This window comes from Trachypithecus francoisi, unplaced genomic scaffold (assembly GCF_009764315.1).
Source record: "Trachypithecus francoisi isolate TF-2019V2 unplaced genomic scaffold, Tfra_2.0 Contig00993, whole genome shotgun sequence".
Taxonomy (NCBI): Eukaryota; Metazoa; Chordata; class Mammalia; order Primates; family Cercopithecidae; genus Trachypithecus; species Trachypithecus francoisi.
The window spans coordinates 8,246-24,959 of record NW_022681055.1 but is presented as its reverse complement, the minus strand read 5'-3'; the positions used below and the strand labels follow the sequence as shown (position 1 = coordinate 24,959).

The 16,714-nt window shown below is 53.9% G+C and overlaps 1 pseudogene; it reads left to right on the top strand.

The window, feature by feature from the left end:
• Nucleotides 1-622: 622 nt before the first annotated feature.
• LOC117090328 lies at nucleotides 623-16,230 on the top strand (annotated as a pseudogene).
• Nucleotides 16,231-16,714: the final 484 nt, after the last annotated feature.

The following is a 16,714-nucleotide window of genomic DNA, read 5'->3' as shown; positions in this document are numbered from 1 at the left end:
TATGTCACTGTAGCCTCAACTCCTGGGACCAGGCCGTTCTCCCTGCTCAGCCTTCTAGGTAGCTAGGACTACAAGCAGATGCCATGATGCCCAGCAATTTTATGTTTTAATGTTTTTGTTGAGACAGTGTCTCACACTTTGTTGCCCAGCCTCATCTCAAATGCCTGATCTCAAGAAATCCTGCCTCGGTCTCCCAAAATGCTGGGATTATAGGTGTGAGCTCCCATGCCCAGCCTCACTGTTGATTCTTGACCAAATCAGCTATTAATAGGGCGGTTGCCAAATGCTGGCTCTCTAACTTCATCCCTCCTTCATTAATTACTGGGTTAGTGGTCACTCTGTGGTAAGGAAGACTTCTCTGTTTGCTATTTATTTATTCAGGTAGATCAGTGTGGATTGGGGGCTAGCGGGGAGGGGCATTGTGCTGTTCAACAAGTTGTAATCTGTCCCTACTGTCATTATTTTTGATGTCCAGATTGCCCCAATCCGGTTAGGCCAGTGGGAACCTGTAACTTTGGCCTGTTTCTGTGTCTACCTCAGGACACCAGTCGTTCCCTTTGCTTCCGACAGGCTCCAGCACACTAGCCTCCTTAAGTGACAATCTGTCACCAGATGTCTGTGAATGCAGACCCCACCTCCCATGAAATCTGGAGGTCAGAAATTCTGCTCCAGGTGAGAGCTGAGCTGGTCTCAGCTTCTGTTTCAAAAGAAACTGTTGAGCCAGCTGGGGGCAATGGCTTATGCCTGTAATCCCAGCACATTGGGAGGCTGAGGTGGGCAGATCACCTGAGGTCAGGAGTTCCAGACCAGACTGGTCAACATGGTAAAACCCCATCTCTACTAAAAATACAAAATTTAGCTGGGCATGGTGGCAGGTGCCTGTAGTCCCATCTACTTGGGAGGCTGAGGCAGGAGAATTGCTTGAACCTAGGAGTCAGAGACTGCAGTGAGCTGAGATTGTGCCATTGCACTCCAGCCTGGGTGACGATTCTATCTACCTAGTCACCTGGGTAGCTAGATTCTATCTCAAAAAGAAAGACAAAATGAAAAAACAAACAAACAAAAAAAACTATTCAGCCACCTTCCACTATGTGGGGCAGAATCCCAGAGATGGCCCCTCAGGAAGGGGCTGATTCTAAATTGTTGGTATTTTCCAGCTATGACATTCAGAAAACATGAAAATAAATCTGCACATCCTTCTAACTTATAGGTCATTGATGATGTTTTTCATCCCAGGATCCCCTTCCATGAGAGTAGTTTCATCTTGCCCGTGGTGATATAATTGTCTTTTCGTTTCCATCTCCCTTGTTGTTGGAGATGTTTCCTGTGATTACCATCATGTGGATACTAAGCTCTTCCCCAGTAACATTTCTATGACATCGAATGGGTAGGGATCTGTGCAGCATCCACAGGCCTTCCATTAATTCAAGGCATCCAAGTAGTAGGTGACAGAGTCCCTTGTCTGCCCAGAGGGGCTCCAGCCTCTCAGGATGGTATGGGCTGGCTCACTTCCTGAGTGCTGGCCATCTCCCAGGTCCTGGCTGTGTCTTCCAGGCACACCTCAGAGAGATTCAGCAGGTGCTGCTTCTGACACTGGATCCTAGGGCTGACCTGGAAGCCACAGCCTCACTGCTGACAGGCTGGTATGTAGATAAGATAGGATTCTTTCTACCACCTTGTACATAACTCTTAGTATGTGGGATGCTGCCCTTTTTGAAGCCTCCATGCCATTTCACAGCTTCCTCGAGGGGTGGAATGGTAGGAACCATGACCCCTGTTCAGAGGGGACCATGGTGCCCAAATGGCTCTCAGGTGTGTGTGGACTGTGGTCTGTGCTGGCCATGAAGTGGGCAGGAGACCATGACACAGGCTTACAGAGCAGAACTGGAAGGTTCTGCTGTTTTCTGTACCAAAGTATTAATGCCTTTTTTTTTCAAATTTTTTTGGAGATGGAATTTCTTTCTGTCACCCAGGCTGGAGTGCAATGGTGAGATCTCAGCTCACTGCAACCTCCACCTACCAGGTTCAAGTGAGTCTCCTGCCTCAGCCTCCCGAGTAGCTGAGATTGTAGGTGCCTGCCACCATGCCTGGCTAATTTTTGCATTTTAAGTAGATGTGATTTCACCATGTTGGTCCAGGCTGATCTCAAACTCTTGACCTCAGGCAATCCACCTTCCTGAGACTCTCAAAGTGCTGATTACAGGTGTGAGCCACCACACCTGGCCCTTTTTGTTTTTGTTAATCAAGAAAAAAAATTATAAAATAGACATAAAATGTACTGTCTTAACTATTTCCAAGTGTACAGTCAGTAAAGTACATTCACGTTGTTGTGCATCCCATCTCCAGAATGCTTTTCACCTTGCAAAACTGAAACTGAATCGGCCAGGCCATGGGGGCCTCACATCTGTAATCCCAGCACTTTGGGAGGCCAAGCAGGGAAGGCTTGCTCAAAGCCAGGAGTTTGAAACAAGCCTGGCCAACATAGATCCCTATCTCTTTAGTGAAAAAAAAGAAACTGAACCATTAAACAATTCACCACCCAGCCCCTGGCAACCACTATTCCACTATATATTTGACTCCTTTATTTAGAATATTTATCGGCAGCACACAGTACTTATTTGTGTGTGACTAGCGTGTTTCACTTAGCATGATGGGCTCAAGTTTAATCCATGTTACAGCATGTATCAGAATGTCCTTCCTTTTTACGGCTGAGTAGTGTTTCATTATGTGGATGTAACACGTTGTGTTTATCCACTCATCTCTCAGTGGACACTTCAGTTACTTTTTCTTTGAGATAGGGTCTCATTCTGTTGCCCAGGCTGGAGTGCAGTGGTGCAATCTCAGCTCACTTTAGCCTCATACTCCTGGGAACAAGTGACCTTCCCACGTCAGGCCCCGAAATAGGTGGGACTATAGGTGTGTCCCACCACACCCAGCTAATTTTTGTGTTTTGTAGAGACAGGTTTTCATTATGTTGGTCAAACCTGTCTTGAACTCCTGACCTCAAGTGACCCACTTGCCTCTGTCTCCCAAAGTGCTGGGATGACAGGCACGGGCCACCGCACCTGCTGGCTGCCTTTTTACTTCATCAGTAATATCTTTTGATGCTCAAGAGTGTTGATTTTGATGAAGTCTAGTCTATTTTTTCCCTTCATTGCCTTTGCTTTAGGCATATCTAATTAATCATTGCCTAATCCAGTGTTATGACGCTTTCTCCCATGTTTTCTTCTGAGAGTTTATGGTTTTAGTTCTTATCCTTGAGTCACTTACTTAGTTTTTGGTGATGGTATGAAGGAAGGGCCCAGCTTCATTGTTCTGCATATGGCTGTTCTGTGTTCCCAGCTCTCTTGTTTGCAGTACTGTCCTTTCTCCACTGAATGGTCTTGGCACCATTGTTGGGAATAATTTGACTAGCTAAAGCTTTTTGCGGTTTTTTGTTGAAATATGGCTTCACCAGTATTCCTTGGAGATGTGCCAAAAACTGCAGTCCCCTCCTGCCAGGGTATGTTTCCACAATTTTTCATCCTATCTCGTGCTTCTGACTCTGCTCACCCTACTGCTTCTTATCCTGCCTCTGAGTGAAGTTTGCACAGGCTGGTGGCGAGAATAGAAACCCATCACCCACCCCTCACTCAGAAGTCAAACAACAGGTGGCCATAGTTCTCTAGTTACTGGTTGGGGGGGCAGGAGCGTTGCACCTTGGTGTGTGGATACTTGAAGCATGGAGGTCTGGCCTCTCCGGAAACCCCTCCCTGGCAGGGAAACAGATGAGGTTGTGGTGCTCTTGCTCTCGGAGTCGGGTAGCTGTGATGTCTCTGGGAGCCAGGTTCTCTGCTGTCTCCTGACCATCAACAGTTCCTTTGTGTTTTCTCATAGTTGCCTGCGGGCAGACCCCTGCTCGCTATGGTGACCTTGAGCGTCCTTTGCCTGTCCACCCCACTCCCCCCGCCTCCCCCAGAGCATGAGCAAGAGCCCTTCTCATGGTGGGTGGGGGCTGGTGCCCTCTTGCACGAGGCCTGGCCCGCCCCCTCTCCCTCCGCCTCGCCACTCCCCAGTCCCTCTTTGGGCTGCACACTGCTGGCAGATGCATGGAGGTGGTGGAGCCCTGGGTTGCTCCTGCTGTTGCAGTCCCCAGAGCTAGCACCCCCCTGGACTAGTCAGAGTGACAAAGCAGCTGGGGATTGTAGATCTCCAGTCTGTCACCCACCATGGAGTGGCTTGACTCACGCACATCTGGGACCCTGATTGAGGTGGCATCAGCCACGTGGTCTGGTGCCCAGTGTCTGCATCACTGTGCTTGGGAAACTTTGGCTTTGTCACTGACAAAATTCTTGAGGGCTTCCTCCAGAATGAAGGCTCTGTGGATGATAGTAGTTAAATTTCAGAGGAGCATGCTATCACTCTTCCTCTGGTTCTGGGGAAGAGCTGTGGGTCTCCTTCCACAGTCTCTGCAGCCCATTCCCTGGCCTCAGGCTTTGCTGTGTGGAGGCTGTCTCAGAGTGCAGGGTCTCCCAAATCCTCACCCTCAACATCACATGAGAGGAAAAGGGGGAAAAGCTGAGGACCCCATCTTGGGCCTCCTGAGTCACAAAGCACCCTTCCTGCTTCCAGCACAGACTTGCTTCATGTGCCTGGCCAGCGCTTGGGGGCCTGCTTATTCCCAGGGTGTCATCCTGTGGGCTCTGGGATGCTCTCAGTGCTCCAGCATGTGCTCATGGCTCAGCAGGAGCAGAAACTGCTGCACTGCATTGTGTTCCTGTTGCTCCTTCTGCCTTCTGAGCAAGTGGAAACACACCTACATTCAAGGGCCAGCCAGAAAGGCTCTTCTAGGCTGTCACCTGTGAAGATTCCGTGTCCTCATGGGTCAGGGGGAAGAGCAGGTGGCTGTCCCTGTAGAAAGCAGGAGACATCTTTCCATTCCCTACATTCACTTACTCTTGGCCAGACCTTGGGTGGGTGGGCCCTGCTCAGAATGACTTGCAGTGGCAGGACCAAGTACCCAGATATGCTCCACTCTTTGCCTCTTCCAGTTGAGGTAAAACACAAAATGTGAGAAAAGTGAGTGGGTCAGAGCTGGGAAAATGCAGCTATGGAGGTCCATGTCCTGCAAGGCCTCTTGACACTTGCCTGGGCCTGTGCAGTACTTGCCATGCAGAAATTCCTGCCTGTTCTTCCTAGTACTTATTTTCAGATGCAAGAAGTGAGGCTCCGGGGGTATCTTCCTCACCAGGTTGAGTCCAGAATGTGTGCTTGCTGCCCAATGGCCCTGTGGGCAGTAAGGATGGCCATGGTGCTGCAGGCCATTGTGTTCCTGCAGGCAAGGGCAGAGACCACGCTGAGGAACTGTGTCTGATTCTTCCCTGAGCCCCAGATCTGACACAAGAAGGTTATGGAGAGCAGCACCTCCCTGCCCCGCTTCTTCACTCTCTGCTGTCTTGGTGTCTAGCAGGTGTATTCTGATTTCTCCTGACCTGGAGCACAGTAGGCATGCTGCTTTGGCAGGAGGCATGGTGCTCTCTGGGCAGGATGTGTGCCAGGCTAGCTCTGGCTGTGCTGAAGTCATGATTTTACAGACCATGGCGCTGTGTGGTGTGGAGGCAGCAGGAACCTGGCTGGTGTGTATGACTGTGGCCATATCCTTGGGGGCTCCTGCTTTTGGAAGCCCATCCTATCTGGAGGGTGGGAGTTCCTGGTACAGTAGGAGAGGCTGCCTCCAGGAGTCAGAGCTGATATGCACACCTCCTCAGCTGACCTCCAGACTGTGGGGGTGGAGGGCAAGGGCTGGTGGCCTGGGCCTGTGCTCCTCTCTGTGCTACCCTTGGGGACCTGTCTTCCTCCTCAGTTTTTAAGAGAGCCACCCATGGTGGGAATACTGATTGTGTTTCAGACACATAGCATTTCATCATGTCTTTTTTTTTTTTTTTTGAGACGGAGTCTTGCTCTGTCGTCCGAGCTGGACTGCAGTGGCCAGATCTCAGCTCACTGCAAGCTCCAGCTCCTGGGTTCACGCCATTCTCCTGCCTCAGCCTCCCGAGTAGCTGGGACTACAGATGCCCACCACCTCACCCGGCTAGTTTTTTGTATTTTTTTTAGTAGAGATGGCGTTTCACCGTGTTAGCCAGGATGGTCTCGATCTCCTGACCTCTTGATCCACCCGTCTCGGCCTCCCAAAGTGCTGGGATTACAGGCTTGAGCCACCGCGCCCAGCTCATCATGTCTTATACCAATTTGGTAAGTTTCTCAAGACAACCCAGGGAAGTCCAGTCAATTTACCCATGTCTTTTCTGGGCAGTGTTCCTCCTGGAACACACTCCACTGGTTTCTTTCCTGAGCCTCAGGATCTGAGATCTTTGTGGCTGTCAGCATGTCCCAGTGTGAGCCCTGGGCTCTTGGAGCACTGTGGTGTGCACGTGCTACACAGTGTGGCCTCAGAGTCGCTGGGGAGACTGGGTCCTATCTGGAAGGGTAGTAAGTCAGGCCCTTCCAATGAGCTGGAGAGGCTTTTAGGCCCCAGTGACAGTGGCCACCCAGGTGACCTAGGTCTATCCACCCAGGCCTCCAAGTCTGAGTGCAGCCACAGCCTTGGCCTGCTTGTGGAGGGGGAGACGGGATGCTGCCCTGACCTGTGGCTGCTGCGACTGCGATTATTTGGATTGTGACTATGCTTTTGTTTTTCTTCCTCACTTATGGGCTTGTTCTCATCGCTCTCTCAATTTCCGCTTCCCATGTATGGTCCCATCTCTCCCCCTCCCTACCCCATCCTCTTGTTGTCTGCTCTTCTGTGTCTTCCAGCTTCTCTTCGTTGTCTTAGCTGGAGATTCTGCACTACTGTCTCCAGCGCCCTGCACAGCCCTACCCAAGCCAGCCTCCAGGCTCTCCACATCTACCAGGCATTGGCTGCGCTCCTTCCTTCCTTTCCTCCTGCCCAGAATGCACGTCTGTGCCTGCCAAAGCAAGGGGCAGGCTGCAGGTGACTCAGAGGCTAGTTCCAGAAAGAATGAAGCCCCTATGTTGTGGGGAGGCAGCCTCCAGCTGGGCCTGGCCCCTGGCTTTGCAGACTAGCCTGGTTTGGGTGGGGGTGTGGCTGTGAGCCAGGAAGAGGCATGTGGCCCTGGCTGGCCACTGCAGGTATCACAAGCTCTCTGGCGTTGGTGGCCCTGTGCTTGGCCTTGGTTTGAAGAGTTGGAGTCATCACACATCTGCAGTGGTCAGGTTCACCCCCGCTCTGCAGGGTTTGGCACTTCGGAAGATGCAGAGGCCTGGGACTTCTGGGTAGTGTGGTTTGTGCCTTCTTCAGAAGTATCTGTCACCCAGCCTGGAGGTGCTGTGACCCACAGCCTGCATGTGAGGCAGTGGGGTGGGAAGAACCTGGGGCTTGACCCTATAGCCCACAGAGGCTGTCAGTACTTGAGAGCCTGGCTAGGGCCTGCCAGCCTTCACCTGGGGAGCCCTGTTCATTCACACACACCTCCAGGGGCAAATGAGAGTACGTGGTGACCTCATAGAGATTGGGACTGCATAGGCAGAAATGACAAGCTCATTGACGGATCTGAGGTCAGTGAAGCGCAGTTCAGACCTGTAGGGGACTTCAGGGATGGCAGAATTAACCAATCTCAGAGAGCTGGAGATGAGCTGTGCTCACAGCCCCGTGTCCGTCCCATTCACCTGAGAAGCAGCACACTAGCGAATGGGGTATTTGAGCACAAGATGAGAAAACGTGTTGGCCCCCAAGTGCTGGAGGGCTGGCATGGTGGTCACACCACATAGGGACACTCTTATTATGCAGGAGCCACTGAAAAGGGAAGGACCTGAGGGCTTGGACCAAGGAGAGAGAACAGTGTCTAGGAAGCTTCTGGTAAACTCCATGACAGGAAGGGTAACCAGCAAGACCCAGGCGGGTGAGCTGAGGTGCTGTGAGGCTCAGCCCAGTGGGAACTGGTGGGGCTTTGGGGACACATCCTTACGCAGCAAGCAGGTGTGACTGTGGCCAGGGACTCCATGGGGAACATGGCCCAGGAGGGATGCAGAGCTGAGGGAGAGGTTTGGCTCTGCAAACCTGTGAGAAAATAGCTTGAGAGGGCTCCATGTGACTGCCAGAGGCAGAGGCAGGCTCAGGGGCAGTGAGCCCTCCACACCCTTTGGAAGGACCAGGTGAGGTAAGGCAAGTGCACCAACAAGGAAAGGTAAGTTTCTAGTTCCCATGTGGAGGTTGTCCCCTCCCCTGAGCTGTAGGGAGAATGTCTAGACTCAGGATCCCAGTCCAGGATCAGAGGGTGGGCCAGGGCTGAAACTGGAGGAGAAGGACCCTGGTCTAACTTCCTACCCAGCTGGTGCCCTTGTAGTCAGGCGGTATAGGTACAGCTATTATATTTCATATTTTTCTCCTTTTTATTATTCTTTTTCCTTTTTTGAGAGGAGGTCTCCCTGTCACCCAGGCTGGAGTGCAGTGACACATCTTGGCTTATTGCAACCTCCACCTCCTGGATTCAAGCAACTCTTCCGTTTCAGCCTCTTGAGTATCTGAGAGTACAGGCCCATGCCACCACACCAGGCTAATTTTTGTATTTTTAGTAGACACAGGTTTTCAACTTTTTGGCCAGGCTGGTCTCAAACTCCTGACCTCAAGTGATCTGCCTGTCTCAGCCTCCCAAAATGCTGGGATTACCGGCGTGAACCACCGTGCCCAGCTCTTCCTTCCAAAACAATGTAAATTATTGCCCGAAGACTTGAAGATACAGATAACTAGAAGTAAACAGTCTGGCACGGTGGCTCATGCCTGTAATTCCAGTGCTTTGGGAGGCTGAAGCAGGCAGATTGCTTGAGCTAAGGAGTTTGAGGCCAGTCTGGGCGAAAACGGCAAGACCTGTCTCTACAAAAAAAAAAAAAAATACAAAAATTATACAGGTGTGGTGATGTGTGCCTGTGTTCGCAGCTACTCCAGAGGCTGAAGTGCAAGGATCCCTTCAGACCAGGAGGCAGAGGCTATGATGAGCCAAGATCACACCACTGCACTCCAGCCTGGGTGACAGTGAGACCTCGTCTCAAAAAAGAAAATGCCTCCCACCCCATAGCTCCATCCTCAGACTCAGCCACTGATCTGTGGGGCGCCACCTGGACCCGTGGGGACATTTTCCTGACAGGGAGACTTGAGTGTATGGTGATGTGGGCAGTGTCCCTTGTGGGGTCTGCACCATCCCAGGACACACTCAGAGGCCGCGCCCTGCACCAGCCTCAGCAGCACAGATGTGCTGAGGCCCAAAGGGCTGGGGAACCAACGTGGAGAGGTGAGCACGTCCACTCAGACTCGGCGTCCTGCCCTCAGTGCCCCATTCCCCTTCTCTCATCCACTGGATGCTCCCACCTGCCCTAACAATACTGAGCAACCAGAAGTCCATGCCCAGCAAAAAGGCTTTCCTCTCAGGCTAGGTCTCCAGGACGCTGCTTATAGGTTGCAAATCAGAAGTTTGGCCTACATGCTTGACTGTGCTCCTCTGAGGGTTTTCCTGACCACAAATCCATCGGCAACAGAGTGATGCCCAGGGCTTCTACTGGACTGAGCCTTTGTCTGGCTGTGTCCAGGAAGAGTAGGAGGTGGAAACAATTCAGGAGATGTGTGAAGCCACGGGGTTATTTTTGAACAGGGTCTTACTATGTCGCCCAGGCTGGAGTGCAGTGGCACGATCCTGGCTCACTGCAGTTGTCAACTCCTGAGTTCAACTGATCCTCTCACCCTAGCCTCCTGAGTCACTAGGACTACAGGTGTGCACCACCATACCCAGCTCACTTTTAACAATTTGTTGCAGAGACAAGGTACCCCTCTATCACCCAGGCTAATTTCAAACTGTGGGCCTTGGTGATCTTCCTGCCTTAGCCTCTCAAAGTGCTGGAATTACACGTCTGAGGCACCGTGCCTGGGTTCCTCGTGCTTTCTGTACTCACTTGGGAGGCCGGTGGGAGACCCTGGATCCAGAGATTGGGGATTATGCTGGCCTTCTCCTACTCTGAGGATCAAGCAGTGCCCAAGGGCACAGCCTGGGGAGCTGTGGCCTGTGTCACCCACTGCGTGTGCACAGTGGTGTAGAAGCAGGGCTAGGAGGTCCCCTGCAGATATATGTGTCTTAGTGAGCCCTCCGCAGGGTGGGCTGTGTGGGTGTTGGGCCAAGTACTTCCCTGTAACAAGCTGGTTGTTCAGACCAAGCAGTGCAAGGCACGTCCACTGAGGGCCAGGCACAGTGGTACCCAGAGGGTGGTCCCACTCTTGGCCTGGCTCGTGCCTCCCATGGGGGAGCAAAGCCACCAGCCCGGGGTGGGATGTGGTCATATCTGGAGGCTGAATGCTGTGGGCCAGCAGCCTTCCCAACCCTGAGCCTTCCTCCTCCACCTAGCAGTGGTTCAGGCCCACTGAGGAGCACTGCTGGTGTGCCCGCTGCTGAAGCACCTGCATGCTTTCGGAAACAGCCTGAAGCCAGAGCAGACTTCACCCACTCCCACGCCACCAGGTCCCTGGAGGAGTTCAAAGGGTGGGTGGCCCTTGTGGCTTCCCACCACTGCTGTCTCCCCTGCTCTCCCCTCCTCATCCATTGCCCACAAGGATCTCACCCCAGGGCATAGGGAACAGGGTAAGTCCCCTCCTACTCACCGGGCACTTGAGGCCTCTGGAGGGCTAGGCATGTGCCTTATCACCCCGACCAGTGGGCTCCCAGAGCCTCTCTCTCTGGACTGGCCAGAAGCCCCATCATGCTGCCATCTTTACTTCCTACCCCTATCAGAAGAGCTGGCGTGGCAGACTCCAGGCCCACCATAGTGGGCTGTTTGTGTAGGACTGAGATGAGGAGTACGTGGGAGCTGCACTGGCTCAGCCCCCTGTGTGCTGTGTCTCCTTTGGATGTTCACTGGCCTCTCCAAACCTTGGTTTCTTCCTCTGAGAAACGGGGGTTGAAGCTAACTCTGATCTCCTGGAGATCCCAGGTGCTCTCCCCTGGCAGAGCTGACCCTCAGTGATGGGAGCCCTGGGCTCATCTGTGAGCAGGGCCTCCTTACCGGGCAAGCAGCAGGTCACCCTATTTCCTGCACGTCCCCTGTCCCAAGGTTTGTCCAGCAGAAACTTGACCTTTTCGTGCAGCATTGCTTTGCCACTGGCCCCTGGACACATTGTTCAGAACTGTGGGTGTTGCCCCGTCACATATGTGTCTGTGTTCTCTGCGTATTCTAATGAGAGAGAACCCCTGTGGCAAATGAGAACAAGAAGCATAGAGGAGGTGGAGAAGAGGGGGCTGTTGGAGGGCCACATGCTTGTTTTAGTTTCCAAAGCAAACCCTCAGGTACAGGAAAGCCCTGCCCTGTCCCACGTTTCTGGTGACAGGCAGGTTTCTACCCTTACCTGTCCAGGGAGCACTGAGCCCCTTGGTCTGGGAAAAGCCCACCCATGGCCCTGGCTTCTAAAGGGCCAGCAACAGAACCAAACCTCACAGAGCTATGCACATCTCTCCTGCACCCTCTGGGGGATGTAGGAAGAGCCAACCCCACCCAGATGCTAGCTGGGACATGGACTTCAGGACACCAGAGGATTTGGCCCCCAGCCACTGGGCCCTCAGCTCATGCCCCAGAGATGTGGCTGACATACCTGCAGCCATGGCAGTATGCTCCCTGACAAGCAGGCTCCCGGCAGTGACACTTCCATTGACTCCCGGTGTGGCTTGGAAAAATAAGCCTCAGCCCCTCTCCTCACAGTCATGCCACTGGCTCCTGGGGATGGATGTTGCTCCTGTGGGTCAGGAAACCAAGCCAGCGGCCTATCCTGGGGTCAGCCTGGCCCTGGCCCCCATGGTCTCCTGTGGTCTTCTCCCAGGCCTTCCCTAGTGGAACACAGACCAGCCCTTCCTAGACTCAACTTTACCAGGCCCTAAAACTGCTTTCTCATGGAAGCAGTACACCGATGACCCATCCGCCCTGTCCTCTCCCGCTTCTGGTCCAGATGAAGGTTCAGCAACACCCAAACTATCCCGACCCTCACCAGCACAGAGCAGAGAAGTGGCCGTCTTCCCCTCATCCCCTGCTTGATCCTCATGGCAGACCTCCAGGCTAACGTGGCACCTGGCGTGCCCACTGACCTCTTTACTTCTTGCCCAAGCCCCTCCCCTTTGGATCCTCTGGGGGATGGTCCTTGGCCCCCACAGCCTCTGAGCCAGCCTCCACCATGGCTGCCTCAGTTCTCTTCGAAAAGCGCCTCAGCCTTGCTAGAATGCAGTGTCCTCAGAGGGCCTGGGTGTCACCTGCCTCTGGCTTGCCCTCTATGCCCACTCACAGCCCTCTGAGCTATCATGTATGACCTCTTATCACCTTGGCCAGGGAGTCTGGAAGCCCAGAGACTAGCAGCGGTCTTAGGGGCATGGAGTGGTGCATCCCTGCCTCCAGTGAGACGGCTGATCCCAAATTGCCACCTCAGTCCCCAGGGCACCCTTTGTCCAGGAAAATGTGCTTATGTACACAAAGCCCTTTCTGGTCTTCCCCAACCTCCAGCTCTGCACAGACTTGGTCACCCCCAAACATGTACTCATGATGCTCTGAGTGTTCAAAGTCTTTGCCCAGCCCAACGTGGCTGAGATAATCCAGTTAAGTCCTCAGCCTGGGCCACTCTGGCAGACCCTGACCCAGCCAGACCAGGACCTTAGCTGGTGGGTGGCAGGTCTGCAGAAGGGAACCATGTGCTCAAAGTGGGCCCCAGCAAAGGGTGCTGTGGAGACTCCTGGGACGTTTCTGCACCGTGAAGTGTGAGACTGGCTGGACCCCTGCCTGCTCTGTAACTAGCAAGGAACTGCAGGTGTGCCCATAGAGGGGAGCTGCACAGTCCAAGCTGCAGCCCCACTTTCTCCCTGATGACTTGTGGCAGCTGCCTCAGGTGGTGAGCCAGGCCACTGCTGTTTCATCCTGACTGGGTTGGGCATTGGCTTCTGTCACTCCTCCTGGTGTTTGCCACCTGCAAACACTGCTGGAGGCTCTGTGAGCCACCAGCTACCCCACCCGCCCTCCCCATGTCAGCCGCCTACTGCATGGGAGACTACGAGCCACGGCCTCAGGAGGACACCCCTGAGTCATGGTTCTCCAGACACCTCAAGGGCAACCCAGAATTTTGCAGGCAGCAGCCAGGTACTCTGTGCCCCTGGAAGTGGGCACCAGGTTCGTCTCCTGCCTTCCAGGTGAGCAGCTGTTCCTGGAGCCAGAGCTTGTCACCTCTCCACCACCAGCACTGACTCCTCACGGCTCCCACATTCACCAGCAGTTTCCTGTCACTGTGGCTGCCAGAGGTCACTGATACGTCCTTCGAGGTGAAGAGCCACATCTACAGCCTGGAGGGCCAGGACTGTAAGTACACTCTGATGTGTGTGCCAGAGGCCACAACCTGGTGAGTGGTCACCAGCACACATCCTCAGGGACCGTGGAGCCATGGGACTGAACAGACCCCGCGGAGTGCTGTGTTCTGGTGGGAAAGGTCAAGGTTGGGCTTAGAGTTGAGGCTATGTCTCCTTCCCCCATTTCAGTAAAGCCTGATTTTTCCTGATAACAAAGGCAGTGTTGTTTGGAAAACTTAACACTCAGAAGATCATCCTTTAGTCTTTAAAAGTCCCCTGGCAGAAGCTGCTCCTCCTAGCACTCAGCGGTCTGGCTGTGCATTGGTCTTGGGGCCCCCACCGGCCTGCCTGGGTGGCAGCACAGGCCAGTCTGTCACTGACCTGCCTGTACCTCCCTCACAGGCCCTGCGCCTTGCTCAGCATATCATGCAGGCCAAGCACATGGTCAACTCCATCTTGGACCAGTGTGGAGCACGCCCTGCAGCTGCTTTCCTGTTGTGACTGGGCTTTGGCCCCATGAACCCCAACGGCTCTTATCCAGACAACGACCTAGACAAGATGGGGCAGGATGGTGTCCAGAAGACAAATGAGTACCTGGAGGCAGCCCTGGAGTAACTGCAACTGTTATTTCTGGTATAAACTATGGGGCCTGCCCCACCCACAGCCATCAGGGTCCCCGTCCTCAAAGGATTCGCTCTCCCTCAGCCTGTTGGCAACCAAGTGCCAGTTCCAGGCCCCACTCAGATGGAGCCAGTGTTGTGGGAGGCAGGGCCACACCCCCATCGCCTTGTTGGCACTGTTAGAGGCCTGTAGGGTGAAGACCACTCCCCTCCCTTCACCTTGATGCTGACGGCAGAGGCGCTTCTCTCTGGCAACTCAGTGAAGTGCAGCCCACACACTTCACACTTGCCTTGGGCACCACCCAGGATGAGAATGAAAAGCAGCAGCTCCTCGACTGCATCACGGGTGAGGATGGACTCATTCTCCCAGACCTGGGTCAGTAGCAGCTGAGATGTCCCTGTCCCAGAGGTGCATGGGCTGGGCCCTGACCTGTCCCCAGCTCCCTCCTCCCTCATGGGCAGAGGCAGCTCTGCTCCTCTCAGTTGTGTGCAAGCTGGGTTTCTTTTTTCTTTTTTTTTTTTTTTTTTGAGACGGAGTCTCGCTCTGTCGCCTGAGCTAGAGTGCAGTGGCCAGATCTCAGCTCACTGCAAGCTCCGCCTCCTGGGCTCCCGCCATTCTCCTGCCTCAGCCTCCTGAGTAGCTGGGACTATAGGTGCCGCCACCTCACCTCGCTAGTTTTTTGTATTTTTGGTAGAGACGGGGTTTCACCATGTTAGCCAGGATGGTCTCGATCTTCTGACCTCGTGATCTGCCCGTCTCGGCCTCCCAAAATGCTGGGATTACAGGTTTGAGCCACCACTCCCGGCCAACGAGCTGGGTTTCTAAATCATCAATGTGCTGTCAAGGTTTGAAATTTTAGTACCAGGGGAACCCAGAGCTGCAGCCCATCTTAGGCTACGAGATTGCCAGCTTGGTCTGTGCGCTCTTCTGGTGGTCGTCTGCCGTCAACTGCAATGACTGGGCAGAACGAGCCTGGCTTCTTCAGAGGATTCTGGATGCTCCCGCCCAGGGTGCAGTCCAGGGTGGCCTGGGGGGGTGGGGTGCTGCTCTCCTGAGGCCTGAGGTGCCATCACCATCTCAAGCCCCCCTGATTCTGTGCATCAGTTTGCAGGCCAGATGTTGGATGACTCTGCATTCCTGGGATGACTTCCTCAGCAAGTTTCTGTCTCTACCATCTCAGGAGCCTGGGCTGTCCAGCAGGCACCTGGTAAGCCCCATGGGTAGAGATTGGCCGCCAGCCACTCCCATGACTCCAGGTTCAGCCTGCACCTCCTGGGTAGCTACTGGATGATGCTCTGGCTGCTGCTGGCCACCTTTGAGGCCTCTGTTTTGAATTGGGCCCTCCCTGGCACTGCTCCTTGCCCTAGGCTATGTTCTCTATGCCTCAGACATGAGGCTGCTGACTGAGTGGGGAAGCTGCAGCAGCCCTGATGGTACTGGCCGCTGTGTTCAGAGCAGGCTGGGGGTACTTGCCACACAGCCCAACCCTTGGGCTTGGGAGGTGATGGGAGCACACCCTCCAGTGACGCTTCATCCACACCTATGAAAGCCCACCACTTTAGCAGTGTGAAGTTCTCATCTGCCAGCTATGGAATGTCAACATCCAGCAGACCCAAGAGGTGAGGCACTGGGTGGCGGGGGTGGCTGTGCCAGCTGGCGCTGCTGCGGGCCCCACCATGCTGATGTCCCCATCTTCCAGCTGCAGTACGTCAAGTGCGGGTAACAATAATACCGGGGGACCCAAAGCTGCAGCCCAAGGGAAAAGAGCCAGAGGCCCCAGGCAGCCCCAAAGGAGGCTGGATCTAGCTTTTCCAGGTGAGTGGTCCAGTCACCCCTGCCCCATCCTGGGGCCTGTTTGGGGCTCATTGCTGACTCTTCCTTCATCCAGGGACCAAAAAGCCATTCAGTTCCCCAAGGTCTCCACCAAGAGCCTCTCCAAGAAATGGTAAGTCCCACAGGTGTGAGAACAGCAGGACAATCCCATCACCTGGGCCAGAGGGAGGGAGTGGTGGAGGGGTGGCAGCACAGAAGCAGAGGTGGCTGTGGCCTCACTGGGTCCCAGTGAGGGCCATGCAGGCCCTACTCCCAGCATGCTCCACTCCTGGAGACACTCAAGGTGACAGTTTCTCTACCTACCCCCAGACTGCTTCTGAGCCCCATGCCTGTGGCAGCACGTGCCATCCTGCCCACACTGAAGCAGACCCTGAAGAACTTTGCCAAGTGGCAGAAGAGGCTGCACCTGTACCGCTTGGTGCTTTGAGACGCCTGCATCTACGCCCACAGCTGGTCAGTGCCAGGCACACTTACCTGCAGCTGGAGACTGGCTCTCTATAGAATTTCCTGATAATTCCACTACTTTTAAACTCAGCTAACTCAAGATGAAAAAAGTACTTGATCTCCAAACTGACAAAACTGTTTATGTTCTAACATTTTGCTATTTGCTATTCACACAAAAGTGTATGATGAAGTTAAGTATCACTCTACTTGTTGAAAACTGAAAATAAAGCTTGTTTCTTTCCAGGTCACATAGGTGCGCCTTGTTCCTCACCGGCTATCAGGCATTTCTTCCCAGTCCCTGGCCCCTAGCCCAGCCCCTGCTGCTTCAGGGACCTTCCTGGGCAGCAAGGACTCTTGCTCATCCTGGGACCTGGCAACTGCCCTAGAAGAGAGGCATTGGCAGAGCCGCACATACCTCCCTGGAGGCGGGAGAGCCTTCTGGTCCCCTAGCTGCGCTGCAGTTGCCT